Source organism: Pogoniulus pusillus, chromosome 11, assembly GCF_015220805.1.
Source record: "Pogoniulus pusillus isolate bPogPus1 chromosome 11, bPogPus1.pri, whole genome shotgun sequence".
NCBI classification, from domain to species: Eukaryota; Metazoa; Chordata; class Aves; order Piciformes; family Lybiidae; genus Pogoniulus; species Pogoniulus pusillus.
This window is the reverse complement of record NC_087274.1, coordinates 24,484,837-24,505,214: the sequence shown is the minus strand read 5'-3', so window position 1 is coordinate 24,505,214 and position 20,378 is coordinate 24,484,837.

Below are 20,378 nucleotides of genomic sequence, written 5' to 3'. Positions count from 1 at the left end.
CTGTTTGGAGTCTGAATCAGCTTCAGTCTGGAAGAAAATACCTTCTTCCAACGCGGGCTATACCAAAACCCAGCATCAAGCATCCAGCTCACGTAGAACATCAAAGGAAAAAAAACCAACCCCTTATGGATTCACTTCTTCCATCCTCACTTCCTTGCTAAAAACCCTACCCTGTACCTTTGTGAGCTCCAACATCTCCAAGACTGTGGACATTCTCAGTACACCTATAAGGGAGCAAAATGTCTCCTGCAGTGGGAAGTTCTGGAAAGTGGAGAAATACACAGGTGGTAGAGAAGATTTTGAAAAGCATTTAGGTATTTGAACACCTTCAGATCCCCTTTCAGTCCCTGTCTTTAGGCATGCAGAAGCATTTTAAGAATCCAGCTTTAAGTGATGTTGCAAGGGGATTAGATGGGGCAGGGAACAGAGCCCACAGCTTCCATACTGCTGAGTGAAATAACCAGAAAACAACTCCTACTGACTCAAAAATATTTGCACACATTTTTATATACACATAAGCCACTTTTTAAGTGGCTCGGGAGTGCCTGACAGACAGTCTGAAGCCACGCTGTAGACTTTGTCCATCTCATTCCCAGTACAGCAGTGGAGGAATACACATAAAACATTGATACAACAAAAATAATTAATATTCCTGAAACAGCTCCTAGTTTATCAGAACTAAAATCTCATGCTGTTTTCCCAGCACTTCTACCTAAATCAGGAACGTGCAGAGCTGTGTTTTTTCTGGGATGGCTGTAATTTGCAGGATGATTGAGTAGTCTGACAGGCAACAACCCCAGTTTGCACCTGCACCCCACAGTCCTGAGACAAGGCTGTGGGAAAACAGCTTTCTGGAGCTGACAAACAAAACTGAATGCTAAGCAACAAAATACATGTCTCCACATGGCTTGAGAAGCAGCCTAACAGCCCATTTGCATCCCAGTTGTTCCCAAAGCCCTGTTTCCAGACCATGACTTTTCAGATTTTGCATGGCTGTGATGGTCTAGTGAACATCTATCCTCAGAATGACTTTCCTCATGTTTCTGAAATCATGACTTGGACCTTTTCCAGCTTTCTTACCTCTTTTCTCCCAGGAGCTGCCCACCTCTATCATCACAGAACTACATTTTTACCCTGTTTTCTTCCTTCCATCTTGATTGGTTTGCTGTTTCCTTTTCCCTACAGATGATTTGGTAGACATCACACCTCTTCCATGATTTTTTCAAACCGTAAACATTAGCCATGCAGTTGAATTTCCCCATCACACTCAGCACCCCAGGGCAGGCTGAGGGCATCCAAGTGATTTGGGTTGGCAATGGTGCCTTGCAGGAGCACAAAGGCCCATGGCACATGTCCACGGGAACGTGCTACTGGGAGAGAGGATGTGCAGGACTGAATGGTTGGGCACAGCTGACAAACCCCATGAAGGTGATGGAAGGGCAAGGCCAGGATTAGGCACACTCCCTCCACCCTCTGCCCTGTTTGTGCAGCCCTCCTCAGCTCACTAGGAGGAGCAGGCTCGGCTTAGGGTCAGCCTAAACATCTGTCTAGGATGCTTAGGGGATGACTCTGGTCATGAAGAAAGGTAAGTAATGTGGTTAACAGGGCAAAATTCTTGTGGTGGATCCATTCTGATAAAGCACTTGCCATGTGACTAGACAGCACAGAAAATATCACATCTGGGCAGACAAGTAGCACAACACAGCTCTTTCCATTTGCACACCACTGGAGTCCCTGTGCTGATCTGTTTTGGTCTAGACTTAGGACTGAAGCTGTCTTTTTCAGAGAAAATGGTGTTTTATGAGAGCTGAATCACCATCTCCTCTATCTGTGGTAATTGAGACTTAGCTATAACCTAGGTGATATTCAGAGAGGAGGTATGGACAGGTGGAAAGATGAGCCAGGGTGACACAGTCCTAAAATCTGTATTTTTCTTTCTTCATAAATGTTGGCATTTCTTCCTGTTCCCTCAGACTATGCTTGGCTTTAAGCAGCGTTGCAAAGAAACAAATGGTTCATCATTTGCATGAGTTAACTTTTGCACATGAAGCTTGAATACCAGTGTCAGGCAGAGAAGATGGTAACATGAATTAAATGTCCTGCCAACCACATTTTGTATCCTGTACAGGATGCTAGGAGGTTCCACTGTCCCTTTCCTAGGGGCTTTCAAGACTTTTTGCAGGCACAAAGGATCCCCCCACTACCTTGTGGTCTCTGTCTTGGTTTGAAGTATCACAAGGCAAGGAGCCCCAACCTTTCCCCTGTGGACTGGTCACACACACTACCCAGTCTCCCTGTGCCTGGAGAATGTGCTTGGATTTCTCATTGATGCTAAATTTGCACATGATGGCATCTGCAGGAAATGCTTTCCACCATCCCCAGTTGGCTGGGAGTCACTTTTGGCCAGGTTGGGCACGCTGTGTCAGCGCTCCCTGGCACTACAGAAACGTGACAGCCCTGAGCATGGCACGGGCAGCACCTGAGGAATGCCAGCAAGCCCAGCCCAGGAGGAACGCATCTCACTGGCAGTGCGAGTCCTTCATGCTGCCTTCCCAGGGGCTGCCAAATAAAGTTCAAGGTCTCAATGGCAGACACACTACTCAGCCACTTAGTTTAGGTCTCCAAGATGGATTACAGCAGAGGACAACTCTTCAGGCTAAAATGAATTCTTCTCTCAAAGACAAAGCTTGTTTGTGTAGAAGAGCCAAAGCATCCCAAGTCAGCTCTGAGAAATACAGATCAGTATTTCCTGGGTGACAGCTTCAAAGTTCTCTGCCCCAAGGTGTGTAGAAGAAGGTCCTATTATTATAAACCACTACAATCCATGCAAAATTCTCCTCCCTTTCAGGAAGGGTATGCACAAGGAAGGGTTTAGAACAAGGAATACATATGAAAGAAGATGGAGAAGATTTTGGATGCATAAATCCCAGACCTTGTCTGCTTTTTGTCTGACTTCTCTCAGTAGATCTAAGATATTACATCTCTCAACAAAATTTTATTCCTTTCCACCTAGTGACCACACTACTGTGACTGCTACAGCAGGAATAAACCACATCTGGCACTCAGCACATCACTTCCAAACTCCCAGAAGTTGCTCAGCTATTCAGGCAAGGGACAGTGTATGAAAAGCTTATGACAGACTGAGTTGGCATTCATTTAAGAGACCTTTACTTCTGCTTTCTTTAACTGTATCTCGTTCTTCTTTCTTGTATCCCTTTGCATCTCATCAACTTCTATATGCTCTGCACTTTTATCCACTCTAACATATTTGCAGGCAGTCCCCTTACTTAGTGTTTGCTCAAACTACAAGTAGTTAAAGTTTCCAAATGTTCTCCATAAACACATCCTTTATCAGGCCCCTTGTCCTTTATATCACTCAACACTGGTTTCTTGGAGTCAGTCTGACACCGATATATAAAGGATTTGACTTTGCTTTCCTTCTACATCTGGCTAGTACAAGAATAATCCCATTGGAGACATTTGAACCACTGAAAGTGAGAACAAAAACCTGATCAAGCCAACAGACTTATCTGTACAGCAACTATTCAATCTGCGTTGTCTGAGCTGAAGACTCTGAACATTCCAAATCTAAATATCCCATTTTGAGAGGTGACCACAGTATTGAAGGTCTAAATCTCCTCTCACTGCTACCTCACATCATCCTCTTGTGCAAGGAAGTTTGTCTGTGCTGAGTTTAGAAAACAGATGTAGCAAACATGAAAAGCGACAAGCAAAAAATAACCAACACAAACACACACACCACACCCCCCCCCCAAGGTCAACAGACAGAGTGAAAAACAGAAATGTCAAATATTAATTGCTGCACAGACGTGAGGAATGTTAAAGGAAACTGTTTGGGGATTTATGGTCAAAAAAATTAGACAGCTTCCCAACTATTTCCTTTCAAATCTCTCAGCGTTTTCCATGATTTCCCTGTGCATGTGTGGTGCTTTCTGATAACACACAAATCTGCATGCATAAACTGTTTTGAAATGTTTGTACAGTCTCATCCAAAAATGTGACTATATGTTTGTATTTTAATTGTCAACAATAGAATATTGGGCAATAGCCACATGCTCCATGTCAGAGGCACTAAGTTTAGGTGGTGCTAACACAACCTCCTCCTTTCTGCTTGGGTCTGTAACTAAATGAAACCAAATTATCTGCAGGAAGAACCTGAAATTAAGCAGGGTGCCAGCCACAGCACAACTCCTGCTCTCAGTGACTGCGGTGCTGGCTCAGACAAACCCACTGAAACCAACAAAGCCATTCCAGATTCATGCAAGTGCAACCAGGAGCAGAATCTTCCCGATTTCCAGGTCAGACATCAAGGTTTTTGCAACTCTGCAAAAGAATAAAGCCTTCTGAAGGGGTGGGAGGGAATGACACTTTGCCTCAATCAGTGTTGTTTGAAATGTCTTTCATTTATTAGCATTCTTGCTGAAGCTGAACATTAGTTCCACTTTATCAGGAATATAATGCAGCTGCATTGTCTGGATAGGAACACCACCAAAAGTATGTTAACCATATAGTTGACAGATATGCCTTGTTTACTCTGATGTAAAACCATATGGAAACAATCCTCCTGGGAAATCTCTTCACTTTTCTCTCTCTGTATGCAAATAATAATAATAGGAGAGGCTGGAATGGGATGCTTGCTGAAAAACGAGGTGGGAGGACTTTGCTGCTCTCTCTCAGTGGGTAAGGACTTGTCCCCTGAGAGCAGAGGGGAGCTGGGTCCTGAGGAGTCTCATGCTCCATTCTGCTTGAACTAGCAGGAACTTCATTTTGCCCAGGCTTTGCTAAGAAACTGTCCTTGGTTCCCCTAAATGCAGATCCAACCAGGTTGGGCTGCTCTGGTACAACAACAGGGTTTTCTTGGAAGATGAATCTATGTCCTCAATGCTTTTCCTCTAGGACACTTCTCTTGGAAGTGAGTTTTCTATGAAGCAAAGGCTGAAGACAGGGGGATGGCTCTAAGCCCATGCAACTGCAACACCATGAGGGCTTGGCATTACTCATGCCAGGGGACGAGCTGCCTGAGAAAAGTGACTAGGTCTAGAGATGGGTTACCATGGACACAGGGCTTGGGGATGCAACAAGGGAGGCATCTCTAGAGAGGCTTCCCTTGAGCTCAGGGGAGATCTTTCGTCTGATTAAATTCTCTTTATTCTGGTGGTGTGCCTGTGACTTCACCCAACAGCACTGGCAGGACAGCTGCAGGCACAGGGCAAAGCCAGTGGGAAGACAACTGCACCAGAAGGACAAACCTTGATGGACCTGAGGATCACAGCCTCCTTGCCTACAGCCAAGGAAAATGGCTATGACATCCACCAGGATGTGACTCACTGGAGACTACAGGCAGAGCCTCCATCCCCACCCTCCTCAGGCATAAGCAGGGTTAAATATTAACCACACTGGATCCACTTAGAAAAGGGTGCTGCAAGACAGCCCCCACAGCTATCCCCACACTAAGGGAAGAGCAGAAAGCACTCTAAGGAGCCCTGGAAATATGCAATGCGCTGCCAACATTTGCTGCCAAACACTTTTATCTTTAGACAAAGATAAATTCATTGCTTACTTAACCAAGCCTTTATGAAACTCACAGCTCTGGGTTTCCAAAATAACAGGAGCAGAGAAGGGTTGGCTGATGTCCTGATGAGCAGCAGATATATACAAGACAGCTAGAAGGTGGCAAAGTATCTTGCCAGAAAAATGTCTGGAGAATAAATCATGTGCCACAGAAATAAATAAGAACTTCACCTCCATGGCCCAAAGAACTTATCTGCTTGTGTTTCTCTAAAGTGCAGGTGTCCGTTTACTTAAGAGAACAATTAAGAGGGAACGTTAATAATGAACAAAAGGATCTGCTCCTTAAAAAGAGTAACAAAGACCATAAAAATCTTGTAACACAGATGTGATGCAACAGTGAGAGAGGAGAAACGTGCCATAAATCCAGAAAAGGATGTCCTCGGCTGTCACACCATTTGTAACTCAAGGCTGGAGGGAAGAAAGATGCCAGCCCCCAGTGCAGAGCTGGCTCTGATCCCCATGGTCTGCTCACCAGGGTGCTTTTATTCATGTTACACATTGCTACGATTCAAACACATCAGTGCCATCTCAGGGTTCTGGCGTGGAGCTCTGCTATGCATTGGGACCTGCCTCTTCTAAGAGCTCCCATGTCCCACTGACCAGGCTTTACCTGTTTACCAGAGCTTTTGTCAAACCTCAGGCTTGCTGCAAAAGTGAACTAGACTCCACTCTCATTTTCAGGTCATTTGCCTTTTTATTGGCAAAGATAGGTGCTGCCAAACCATTGCAAATAATGTCTGGGAAGAGTAACTCCATTTTTAGCTACAAAACTCATCAGTCTTAATAAATAATATTTTTTCAATACTGGAGTTATTATTTGACGAGCATATTGTCCCTTCCTCTGCCACCCATGACCCAGGCTGAACCTCTATGCCCTATGTTATTGTGCTAGTGTAATTCAGTGGAAAAGAGACTGGATTAAACAGGCAGCTCTGGAGGAGTAAACAAAAGGGACATGCTTTAAAGAGTAAATAGTCGAGTCTGAGTATAGAGGAGTAACTCCTGGCCATGCTGAATCAAAGAAAAAATAATGCTCTAACTAAATCTGAACGCAAATGTTTGTCTCTGCAAGGATGAGAAGCCAGCAAAACACAAAGGGCATGCTCTGGGGGCATCCAGAAATCCACAACAGAAACACCACCCCCCCACACACACACACAAAAAAGGAAAGTATTTAAAAAAGAGATAAAATCTATAAATGAGGTAGGATCTCTGTAACAGCCAGACTCATGCTGGGGAACAACCCACATTTCTGAGATCCACACAGGTTTCCTAAGAGGAGTGCAGAGAAAACTGGGTTAGCTCCAGGTAATCCCTCACTGATTCCAAAACAAATCTGTTTAGCAGCAGAAATAATATTTTGTTCGTCAGTTGCAGCCCTGCAATTCAACCTGGACTGGTGGGTCAAAGTCCTTGGTTTCACCTCTCCTTTTCCTTTTATGCTGCTCCAGTGAAGTTAAGAGCATGTCTGAAGGCAGTAATGGGATCTTCCTAGCACAGGAGATCCTACAAGAGTAGCCAGCAGGCCCTGTCCGGGCCAGCAGCATGATGTGTCTGGGCAAGAGAGAGCTGAGAGAATTAGATGCTCCCTGGCAGCCTCAGCATGCAGATTCCCACTTTGGGAATGATTTGCTAACAGCATAAATCAGTCCAGCTCTAAAGTCAATTGATATGGAGAGCTCTGTTCACCTCTGGAGACCCCAGCATAAGAAAGACAAGGACCTGCTCAAGTGGGTTCAGAGCAGGGCTATGAAGATGATCAGAGGGCTGGAGCACCTCCCCTTTAAGGACAGACTGAGAGGGTGGGGTTGTTCAGCCTGGAGAAGAGGAGGTTTTGAGAAGACATACCAGTCTTTCAGTACTTAAAAGGGGAGCTAGAGAAAAGATGAATAGGGACTTTTATCAATGAGCATAGTGATATGAAATGGGCTAATGGTTTCAAACTGAAAGAGGGTAGATTCAGATTAGATGTAAGGAAGAAATCTGTCACCATGACAGCAGTGAGGCACTGGAACAAGTTGCTCAGAGCTATGGAGTTATTGGGGCTTCCTGGAAGTAATCAAGGCCAGGTTGGATGGGGCTTTGAGAAACCTGGTCTGCTGCAAGTTGTCCCTCCCAATGGCAGGGCATAAGATGATCTTTAAAGTCCATTCCAACCTAAACTATTCCATAATTCTCTGATCTTTCTTCCTCCACAAGCTCTTCTATCTCAAGCAAAAAAATTGAGAAGTGGATGATACAAAGCTAACAGCATTCCTCTCCAGTCATCAATGCTTTGCATTCCCAGGAATGCAAGAGAAACAGGACACTCTCTCCAGCACTAAAGCAAGATATAAAGTTTTTTGGCAAGCCAGGTTCTGATTCTGGTTGCATTCATACCTATATAATCCAAGGTGAGTCCTGGGCTGACTCCATCCCTGGCTTGGCCTTCAGAGGGTAGAGAGAAAGGCTTTAACATTAATTCTCATCTGAATGTATGAACAGTAAATACCCAGGTAGGGTAAAGCATTTGTGGCATTGCCTTTCAGAGCTGACACAGCTTTCCCCAGCACTGAGGTCAGACTGATAGGTCTATATGTTCCCACATCCTCCCTTAGGGAGGCATCACATACCCCAGCCTCCAGCCAAGTGGAACTGCCCCAGTCAGCTAGGACTGCTGATAGATGACGGAAAGGGGCTTGCCATGCCAGCTCCCTCAGCACTTGCACTGGCAAGTTCAGTCTTTTGGCTTAGCTCTGCCAGCCAGCTGCACCTCTGGAGCCCAGACACCCAGTTCTACCCAGTAAACTTTTGTGCTTCATTATGGATGCCACCCACGTCAGAAAAAGAGCAGTGTACAATGTGAGAAAAGTATGCCTGGCACACGTGTGCTGCAGGACAGACCTCAGGGTCCCAGAGGAACACAGCCAAAGGGCTGTTGGAGGAGGGTTTGCCATCAAGGACATATCCAAACTTCAGCATGGAGAGTAAGATAAAAGCCAGCCCTTTTGCCCTCACTGTCAGTTCAATGTCAGTCACATGCAGGCTCCTGGTTTATAGCAAGTCATGCCATCGTGCCTGTGAGCTGCAAGTGGGAATGCCTGCATGAAGCCCTGGATGCCACCACAGAGAGCGAGATGTACGGTGGGAAAGTGTGTCTCAATGATGCAGTAGGTATAGCACAAGTGGCTGACACAATCATCCTGTAACAAGGGGGGGTTACAAAAAGAGCAAATATGAGCAAATGTGATAAGCTTGACAGAACACGGATCAGACATGAGCCATTGCCACAGAGTTCATCTCTGAGGTAACATTTTCCAATGCTCAGGAGCATTTGGGCCCGGAGCTCTTGTTCAACTGATTGGAGACAGAAGCTTTCACAAACACAGTGTTGGATATCTGCTGCTTTGGTTTCTATTGCCTGATCCAAACATCTACATAAGCACACAGCACTCCTCTCCCATTGTCCTGAAATGTTCTCATAATTTTGTTTGATTTAGTAAGATGTTCAGGGAAAGCTGAAGACACATTTTAGCTTTGCTAGGAATTTATCTCCTCAACTTAGTTTATCCTGAAGATAGTCTAAGAGAGTCATAGAATCAACCAGGTTGGAAGAGACCTCCAAGATCATCCAGTCCAACCTAGCACCCAGCCCTATCCAATCAACTAGACCATGGCACTAAGTCCATGTTTCTGTAGGCCATAGGAATTACTCTTTGCTAATCATTCTCCATCTTCACCTCAGCATTAAGGCAAAAGAGAAAGGAAGAGAGAAATGCCACCACATCTCAGTTATGGGTGAACAACAGATGGGTAGTTTACCTCTCTGCTGCTAAACCCTCCTGGTGGTGCAGACATTCATCTGAGCTCCACCAGACGCAGTGTGCCAGAACTTTGCATCTTACACTTGATGCCATGAGATCTGAACCACAGGATTTCCAGGGCCAGGGCAAGAATCTTTGTCAAGATCCCATATGTGGATAAATCCTCTGAGATCCAGAAGTGTTAAGGAGCAAAAGCAAACACTGAAAATGCCAATATTTACTTGATTTTTTTTTCCAATCTACATATCACTCTTAGCTGGTAAGTGCTGCACAGCCTGTGTTTTGCAATGTGCAGCAGTAGTGTGTGAATGCTAAACAACAACAATATGATTACAGCCAGAAAATAAACCCCATATGTGTCCTTAAGTCTCTTCTTTTGAAGAATTCATACAAACATTGGTTCCAGACACTGTTAGAATCATGTTTACTTGTCAGTGCTTGGAGTGAACATGTAATTACAGTTCCACTGTAAGACACTTAACATGTAATTCAGTGGCAAAGAGCTGCAACATTATTATAGTCTTCTAAAGCTGGATTTATGCCCTGAAATCTAAATCAGTCCCAACAACTTCTGGTCAAAGGAATATCCTTTAAAGCAAATATTATCAAAGCACACCAAAGAAAAATATTCCCTGAGATAAGAATCAACACAAGCAAGTAATTTTTTCCCCAAGCTTTCTTAGCCATCACAGTTTTCTTGCACTTTTATCTCCCTAGATAGGCAAAGGGTTTGTGTTGAGTAGGGTGCAAAGGTGGAATTAACAAAAATCAGTAGCAATCAAAGCAATCTTAGGAATCAATTCTGTCCTTGGAGAAATGCAAAAACTCTGGGACACATCTCAGTGATGCAACTTCAATGTCAGTAGCGAGCTAGAAGATGAAGAAAGTTTTAGGAGTATCTGGTCTTTGCTCACCTATTCACCCTGATGCAGCTATGTGTCTAGGATCTGTTGTTAAACTACTGCCTGTCAAAACACCACCATCAACAACATTAGTTGGGCCCTGCCTTTAAAATAATCCATCCTCAGCAGAATACTTAGCACTCCTATGGGCCTGTTCATACAAGACACTCAGAGGGCTTTACATGTCCCAACTGCTTAAACAATACAGTGTGCCCAAGAATTTGGTTAGAGGCGCAATGGGAGTAGCTGCATTTGCCATGATAAAGCTACATGCTTGATAATGGCAACTGTCAAAGCTGCTCAGGGAACAGACAGAGGACTCCAGCCCTTGCCTGTGTTCTTTTTCTGCATGCTCAGCCCTGTATTTTGTTAGGAGCCTCTGTTTCCCATTTGTAAAAGGAGCTGTGTGCTTTTAGTCCTCCCATGGAGGCAGGGTGACACCAGTCATGGGACCCATCTAGAGCAAATGACAACAGTGGAGACACCTAGATCTGCTTCATTGCCGGTCAGCAAGCTTGCCCCTCTCAAGCCATTCTCTGACTCCCAAAGCTCCTTGACAGCCTCTTTTGGTACAAAGGAAATGCAGCAGCTTTGTTAAAAGACACGGAGGCCACAGCTAGGCTCAGAGACACTACAGTCAAGCAAACGCAGGTAGGAAGTCCCCAAAGCTCAAAGGAAGAGGAGCAAAGGAATGCAGCAGGGGGAGCACGTGGGACCCAAGCTGCCAGCAAGCCCAGGTGTGAACCACACGGGCCAGGGGGACCGGGACTGTGAGCCAGTGATGACAGCTCAGGGTCCCCAGTACATTAGTTCCTGGGCTCTCACGTGCATCTGTGGGAGTCTGAGGTTTGCTGTGGGTTGAAGGGATAAAGAAGCAGGTGCACTGCTGGCCATTCAGCACACCTGCCGGTCTCAGGCCTGCTACAAGTGGGGGTAACCCCAAGGAAATCATGCAAACATGTGCATGTAAATGCAATATCCTCACCCGTGAATGCACACAAACACAGGGGGGAGAGGGAAGAGCTGGGAGCACGCACTGGCTTGGATGTATTTGCAGAGGCACAACAAGACCCCAGCAAGCACGACCTGCAATGCAAAATCAATCACCCGAGAGTCACCATCTGCCCTTTGGAAAATGTCTGGGCAGTTGAGCTCTCCTCTGAGTGACTCTCCTCTCTATTCCGGGAGAGCTCTCTGCTGGGCCGCCGGCACCGCCAGGTTTATACAATGGTTACATTGTGCCATCTTCTGGTTAAAGGCTGCGAACTCCTTCTCCGGGAGTCCTGCCGAACCCCAGCACAACTGAAAAGCTTTCTTATTACGCCTTCAAAAAGTGAGGTGTGGAGATACCTGGGCAGCGCGGCTGCTGTGCGACAGCTTTCCCTGCGGAAACAAGGATCATGGGGAGGCAGGAGCTGCCAAGCAGAGCCCTGGTCTGCCAAGCCTCCAGCACAAATGATGCCTCAGCATTTCTCTCCAATGTGATACTGAGATATTCCTGCATCCATTTGGCCAGCTGTGTGGCTAAGAACCACATGTAGGTGATAAGCAAAGCCACAGGAAAACAAAAAAGAAAGTAGACTCCACGGAGTCCTCAGAGATAAAACATGTTCATCTCTCTGCTAGGGAAGACCATAAATATCTACACTTGCTCACAGGCAGCTGCCAGTTACTCATCTGGATCATGAATATGAGGAACTGGGTGTTCCCAACCCACCCTCTGATGCAGGAAAATGAAGATATACAACTGCAAAGGGATATATGATCTTGGAGAGGGCTCTCTGTGGAGAAGTAACTGGTTTAAATATGCAAGCCTAGGCTTGACTAAAAACAAACAAAAAAAACCCAAACCCTGACAAATCCGCTTGTTTTTCAGCAGTATAGTTTATAATCCAAGTTTCAAAACATTGAAGGCAGAGCAATTTCCAGCAGTGCCACATCACACCCAACTCACAACTCACTTGCATCAACGTGGCTCACTTAATTTCAACAGCAACATTTCTCCAGCTAGCAGGATCACTTTACGTAAGTAGATATGAAGAGTGATGAGTTCAAAAGGACCTAATTAGGCACAGATTAGACAGACAAATTAGAAACACTTCTCTAAATACTACTTCAGCAAACACAGCTTCAGGGAGAATACATGCTAGGGATTGTCAGCAGCAGTACTGGTGTGCTGGATGAATTTGGAGCAGTCCCCACCAAAAAGCTGATATGTAATGATGTTGCTACAGGAAACAGTATGAAAGGATGAAATCATCTCAATGTTCCAAGGAAGGGAAAATAGCTGCACTTCAGACACTGCAAAGTGTGGGACCTGCAAGCATTTGCTGTCCTAGTAATATTTAATTATTTGGCTGCAATGAGCTCTGCAAATATGTTTAGTCTCAAAATGTCTTTTTAAAGTGGCCTACAATTTCGAGTAAATCAGGATTACTATGAAAGCAGGTTGATGGTGTTACACACACATATTTGCCAGCACTCGGGTACCATTTTGTTCCTAGGTTAACTGAAGTGAGAGAAACAAAGGTAGAGTGTTTTGCAAGCTCAAGATGGCTTCAGCCTTGTTTGCCTGCACTTCCTAACATGTCAGCTATCTTCTTGCACAAGTCTGTCATCAGGAGGAGATACAGGAACATGTCCAGATTCTGAAGTAATTCAGCAGGTCTGTATCCTCAGTGATCTGCCACACGAGCAATCAAGAGCTTGGATTGCACCATGCTGCAGGCCAGCAGTGTGTGACACCTCTGCATTACACTGAGAGCAGGGATGTGCTTTCTGAGGCTAAGCTGGGACCTACATCAGGATCACCACCAACAGCAGAAGGCTTCTGTTAGCTGCTCAGGTGGGTTGAAATGAGAAGCATGTAACTAAAACTGAAGCACATAACCTTCTCTTGAGAAGACATATGCTTTTCTAGCATCTGACCACTACTGCTGTCCAGACATCTCCCAAGTCCCTCCCTATCTTGCATCATTGCTTTGAACATATCAGCAATACAATATGAAGTGCTTTTCCTGCCTGCAAGAATACTGAGTATCAGTCCTCGTCATAGATCAGCTTTTAAACCCTGCACCATTGTTCTTTTGATCATTTCTATGCCTACATTTCTTAGGCCAATCTGTAGATTTATGTGAGAAATAGTTTACCTCGGTGGAGAAACAAAAACATCAGAGTGCAAAAGGAAGAGGTGGCTGAAGACACAATGCTCATATCACCGTTTAAATGTTCTTCTCACTTCAGAAACAACAGTCTGCACTCAAATGAAGTGATAAGTGGGGACAGAGATTAAGCCAAAATAAATCTCCTTATCTTAAAAAAAGTTTCCTAAAGCCAACCTGGATCTGATCTGTGTGAACAGCAAGAGAAAATGCAAGAAAGCTGAGCTATTTCTTAAAATAATATTACTGTAGGGTGCAACAAAAAGTAAACTCTGCTCGTGGGAGAAAGTTTGTTTACAGCCGGCACTGCCACTATGCCCACGTGAGGTCAGATAGAAAGCAGAGCTCTAACCCTCCTGTGTTGGCCTGCACGTTTCATTTGCAAACACAGGCAACAGTCCTGCAGGGAGATACCTTGGCCAGACATTAAACACCAAATGGTTCTCATTGTCTGTGAACTTCCCTTTAGAAGCAACAGGACTCCTCTCAGTCCCTAAGGTTAGAGGCCTTAGGTTAAAAACAGTGTATTAGACTGATTTCACCAACTCCATGGAGGCAAGAAGCATGATTCCCACCACATGGCACTGAGTAAAGGGCTTCATTTTACAACCCTTACCCTGCAAGAGTCTTCTTGGGTACCTCTCTCCACCAAATTTAGCTTCCTTTTTTAATCCTACTCCTTGAGGTTGGATTGAAATGTAAAAAGTAAATTCTGAGGGTACACTTTGTGAAGGGCTATAAATGCCTTTTGGACACCAAGTCAAACCCTCAGGTGCTGTAAATGGGTATAACACAGAAACCAACAGGTTAGGTTCAGTAAGATTAGTGACTAGGAAGATGACCCAAGCTATGCTTTGAACTCCTTCTAACCCACTAGATGGTGACCAGAGGGTTAAACTGTGTCTTCCACGCACAGTGCAAATTCCTCCAGTGTTACAGATAAATTCATCTGTCCCAGCCACTCTCCCCACCTACAGCCCTGGACTGCAGAATCCCTTCCTCCTTCCTCCCTCATTTCAGATTTGCTTTGCCTGCCTGTTGTGCAGATCACTTTCCTTTACGGCAGGAAACATGTACATATTTAGACACCTGCACAGCAGCTTGCGTGTATAGGCTCTGTCTTTTAGTTAACATAACCAATGAGGAAAATAAAGAGACATCAGAGACATCATGTCGTTAAACCTCCAGGACCTCTGTGGCTTCTGCGTGTGAGAAGCCATCCAGCTGCTGCCACAGGCCAGCACCGTTTTTTGTTCTTAAGGTTAGCAACAAACTGGCCAATCTGGATTTTGCCTACTAAACATGCTATAAGCTCAAATGTCCAGCTACGCTTTCACACAGGCTCTGAAGGACTTTTAGGGTGCCCCTGTTACACAAGCCTAAGAAAGGGCTGTGCCAGATGTGAGCCAGCCCATGTGAACTGTCTCACCTTCCTCATCCACTCTGTGTTTAAAGCAGCCTTAGCTTCAAGTAAATGGTGCTGCAGATGCATGATGACAGATCTGAAGGAAATGTTATTACTCACACGGCACCAGCAATGGACAAGTTGTCATCTCCACATGGTAAGGATGGGGCTATGGATGTGCCCAAAGGGCTGGCAGTCCAATCACAGAATGTTCTGGGTTGGAATGGACTTCTAAAGTTAATGCAGTCCAACTCCTTTGCAGTGAGTAGGGACATCTTTGACTAGATCAAGTTGCTCAGAGCCTTGTCCAGCCTGACCTGAATTTTTTCAATGCAAAGTCACAGGATCCAAGTCCGTCACTGAGCTCAAACCAAGAAAAGCTTGCGGCTTTGCCAAGTATTTTGCAGAAGGGGGAGAAAGTCTTCTCCTGTGACACTGTTTCCCAGCAGGGCAAAGAAGAAATGACAATTCAGACATGCCCATCCCATCTAGGCATCTTCTGGAGCTCGATCTAGTAGTGCTATCCCCTTCCAAAGCCCATGCCCAAACTAGTACTGGTGCTGGAAGAAGCACGGCCACATCATCAAACCGTCCACAGAGGGAAGGCACTAATGAAGCAGAGCGCGCACTGGGAAAGCCTTTTCTGACTTGCAGAGAGTCTCTCAACACTCTTTCAATCATATGACACATTCAGCAGCAGCGCAGCCTTAACTGTTGCTCCTCAGGGGTCTGTCTGCCAAGAAAAATGAGGAATGACTCACGCGGTGGCAGTCAGAGCAGGGAAGGCAGGACCAGGAGATGACTAACGATTAAAAAGCACAGAAGTCGAAGCCAGTCCTACGAGCCACAGAAGAAGATGAGCCAGTCCTACGCACGATGCAGGAAAAGGCCCTTGCAGAACATCAGGTGATGTAACAGAGCATAGGTAAATGAGCAGTGAAGAACTGCATCCCTGTCCTGAAGCAGAGAGAGCACTGACATGAAGAGGCGAGGTATCCACCATGGACTAGGAGGCTTAGAGGATATGCATGGTGCAAAGCCAAAGCAGATAATGAGAAAGTAAATGAGGACTGTTTGATGGCAACCTGAAATGGAATTTGGAGGTTTCCACTGAATTTCTTTCTAAAGCACAAGGAAAACTCAGTGAAGACATTCAAGAAAAGCACCAAGATGGTCCTTCCTCTGTCAGAGGAGAAAAACGTGTGTGTACCTGTGTTGTATTATCTCTCCATGGAGATACACTATGGTCCATACTGTATCTGTTTTGGAGAGACCCAGATCGGCTCTATTGACATTTGTGGGTAGACAGTCTCAGTGAAGCCTTGAAAGTGGGCAGCATAAGGCACAGAATACACCCCTCTGCTTCTCCAGATATTTGCTTTGCATAGATTACTTTAGCCAGAACAACCACCCATTCACAGAGCCCAAGGGGCCTGTCTTTTGCACTTCTTGCTGCTTAACACATCATATGGAAAAAAACTGTACTTCCTTTCCCATCCCCTGTCCAAAGGACAGACTCGAGCAGTGCAAGGTGGGAAACTGTTACAGACCTGGTGGCTCCTTATGACACCTCTGCTTTCTTGCATCTCTTTCTCCATAGAAGTCCCATCCTGCTACACATAGTAGCATCCAACCCCAGCTAGGGTATCTTGCTAGAGGCAACACCACATGAGAAGTCAGGAAGGACCATGTGAATTTTAGAGGGAAACAGGTAAGTTCTGAAGAAATCATACCCAAAAGGGAGTTTTGCCCTGAAGCTCATATAGAGTATGTGCTTGTGCTTACGTGACACTTCATACTGCCAAAAGGAGCATGGAGTGGGAAAATAAAATGCTCTCCACTCCTCTGCTCACTGCCTGTGTCCTGACTGTGTCCAGTTGCTAAATCAGAGACAGCTCAACAGCTATGGGGAACTGGGTCAGGTTCAGCTCCCCTATTGCTGGTGGGCATGAGGAAAAGCAAGAGGTTGTTCAGCAGCCCCAGGGACAAAGTGGCAGCCAAGTGTGGCACCAAGGGCAGCACTCAGCCTAGGGCTGTAGTACAGAAGTTGAGGCTGGCTCCCATTGTAACTAAAACATGGATGCAGTTTGGATTTGGCAGGAGGAGGGGTTGCTGTGCCTTTGCATCAGGGCCAGTTGCTGGGACGATGCCTGGACCCAGGCACTGATTAGAAATGATCCCAGATGGAGCAAGGCAAAGGCAAGGGGAGGAGAAGTGAATGATGGATTAACCCATTTTGAGTCACACTCTCCCTACAAAGTGCAGGTTGCTTTCTGCTCCAGTGTTGAGTTATGATAACAGGCACTGCTGAGACAGAGCCTGGGTGAGACTTATTTCTTGAACCCCTTTAAACATTTCAACACCCTGTGGCTGTGCAACCAGTAAACCTGTGAAACCACATGCCTCACAGTTCCTAGCCTCTCTCCACTCTTCACTCCTGGTTGTTTCACTCCCTCCTTGCTGCAAGCCAGACTGCTTGTCAAAATTAAAAATTAAGCCATGGGAGGCATGCACTTGGCTTTCCCCCATGCCCATCTGGCAGGGCCAAGATCCTGCCTGGGGATGGTGGGACTTCTCATAAGCACATGATCAGTGCTAAAAGACTCCATGGCCTCTGTTTTAACTCCAAGATCCAAGGCAACACGGATGTCAGGAAGCAGCACAGTATGAGTTGCTCCCTTGAAATCTTGTTAACTCTGGAGTGTCTCACACCACATGCAGGGAGAGGCTTCATGTGTCATGGGAGGACCTCCTACATCTGCAATCCATCACCTAGCTGAGGAGCTGATGTGATAGAGTCCATTTGTTAACTTCTCCATCCTGCTAACTAACCAAATGCAGCAGGGATGGTTTATGGGCTAGCCCTGACTCAAACTAGATTCCCTGCACCCTTATTTGCATCCAGCACCTTTGCCTGGAGGATGCACTGAAATTTTCAGGACTTTGTGGGAACATGGTAGATGCTAGTTACAAGTAAGCTGTTCCACCAGCTTCAGGAGAGCTACAAAAATGAGAAGGATGGCAGTTTATACCAAAGATTTCCCTGCAGAAGGAACAGGCAGAACACGAAGATTTGTCTGTCCTACTCCTGCACTGCTGGATGCATTTTTCTTCCTTCCGCCTGTTGAACCCGGGTTAAAAGCTTGTACCTCAGCCATACCCTTCTGTGCTAGTCTGAAGCAAGCTGGAATGTTTTGGTAAAAGAACTAGATAACGGGCAGTGAAATGAAAACAATTGATGTCAACTTCTCTCACAGTCACGCTGAGAACTCTGGGAAGAAGAAAGACTTTTTCTCCATTTTGTCTCTCACTCTTGCTTTTGCCTTAGACCTGGTCACATCTCATTAACCCTGCTCCCACTAACCCTGCTCCCTAACCTCTTGGCTGCACCTCTTTTCTTCCTGAGAACTGGGGTAAGGTTGAGAGGGCCGGGGGGAGGTGTTGGGGTGGTTTGAGAGCCCCTCCTGGGGACTCAGGTTTCTGGGAGGGGAGTTGTGCTTTTTGTATTGTTTATCCTTTGTATATTTCTGTATATAACTGTATATAACTGTATATATTGTAAATAGCTGCTTGTAAATTCTGCTAGCTGTAAATAAATTGCTTCATCTATATTCCCAGGGTCCGTCTGAGTTAGCTGGGGCAAATTCAAAAGTGTGAGAGGGGCGGGGTAACCCCCAAACCATCACACCTTCCAAGCTGCCCTTTATTCAAAATGCATCTTCTCTCTGCTTCCAAAAACCACAACATTCAGCACCCATCAAAGCAAGAAATCCTTGGCAAGACAGGTGAACATTTCAGGTTTCTCCTTCACAAGCATCTCCTGTAGCTTCATAGAACCATAGAATGGGTCAAGCTGGACAATCGCCCTGCTGTGGGCAAGGACACCCTCCACTAGATTAGGCTGCTCAAAGTCCTATCCAACCTGGCCTTGAATATTTTCAGGGAGGGAGTACTGCATGGCACATGCTGCTTGTCACACTGCCTGGTGTGCTTCATTATCCTGCTCTTCCTACTATTATAATATTTTAGCACAATTCAGAACAATTTCTTCCAAAGATCTCAAAGTACTTTACAAGGTTTAGTTAATTAAGCCACTGAAGTATTATTACATCTCTCTCTTATGGAAGAGAAAGCCAAGCAAAGATGTTAAATGACTTGCCAAAAGTAATATGAGTCAGTAGCTATGTTGGGAAAAGAACCCAGGAGTTCTGACTCTTAACCCATGGCTGTAAACCATTTTTCTCTATAAAACACAAATTAAGCAAGCAGAAGGATGGCAGTAAGGCTTTTCCATTTACTCAGACTGCCTTATAATTAGGACAGCAAGAAGAATTTTAGTTCATAATCTCAGAACATGGTTAATTTGCTTGAAATGGACTGCACAAAAGTTTTATTGTTGGTTTGTTGGGGTTGTTTTTTTTGGGGAGGGGGGCTCTCTGTTCTCCCAAATTCCCACACTATGGTCATATTTGAAGAAGCTCTTGTGCTAGCAGGAGTAATGGGCTTGCTCCAGAAATAAGCTCTGTGTTATCTAAGAGGTCACAGCAGATGACTGAAACATCACTTCAAAACAGTCTGACAGATCTATGATTCTTTCCTGCTAACTAAACTATTAAAAAAAACCCAGAAGCCACCATTTGTTCTATTCCCAAAAAAGGGAATATAAAGGCAATTTCCCTTGCAGAAAAGGACTTATATTCCTCCAACCCATCCCAGGATCTGCAAGTGGAACCGTTCCAAGTCTGAACACAGCGATAGCAAGGGCATTTCCACAAAGAGGCCAAGGAATTTGAAAGAGGAAGGAGTAACCAGGACCCCAAATGAGCCATTTGCCTGTATCCTGCTGTCCATAAGTTTTATAAATTATGGAGGACAAAATGGTGTGTGTAACTGAAAGCTGCCCCTAGGCACCAATAATTTGTCTGACCTGCATACAGACGACCAATCTGCTCAGCTCTAACTAGCCTTGGCAGCCTTCTGCAGGTCATATTTTTACATGGATGAACTGTTATTCAACAATTTCCTTCACTGTGCTAGCAACACAAACAGGCTTTTCTTTGCAAGCAGATATGTGTGCCTTCTTTTTCCAGTTATTTCTTTTCTCACACGCATGGTTCATGTGGCCATTTGTAAAAGAAAAACACCCAGTCCCCTTGTTCTTTCCTGCTAGCAGGGTTGCTATGAGCCTTGTGACAGTTTTATAGGGCAGATATGGAGGATTGCTTAGGTTTGGATTCTCTCATTTTAGAAGGCAACAGCATCACCTCTTTCCCCATTTTTTCAAGTCCTGTTCCTATCTTTCCCTAACATTTGCCTGCAGTATCATGTTTTATTACACAAGAAACTTATGCTCATGGTGACAGACTGAATTTACAGTTGCAAAAGTCCTGTTGCTTCTGCAGTAATTCTCAGAAATTAGACATCCAGGACAAATCACTGTGGAGTAGAGACCTGAGAAAGCTGTGCCATGCACCCCTGTCAAGGTTTGCTGGGTCTGACCCCGTAAGTCCAACCC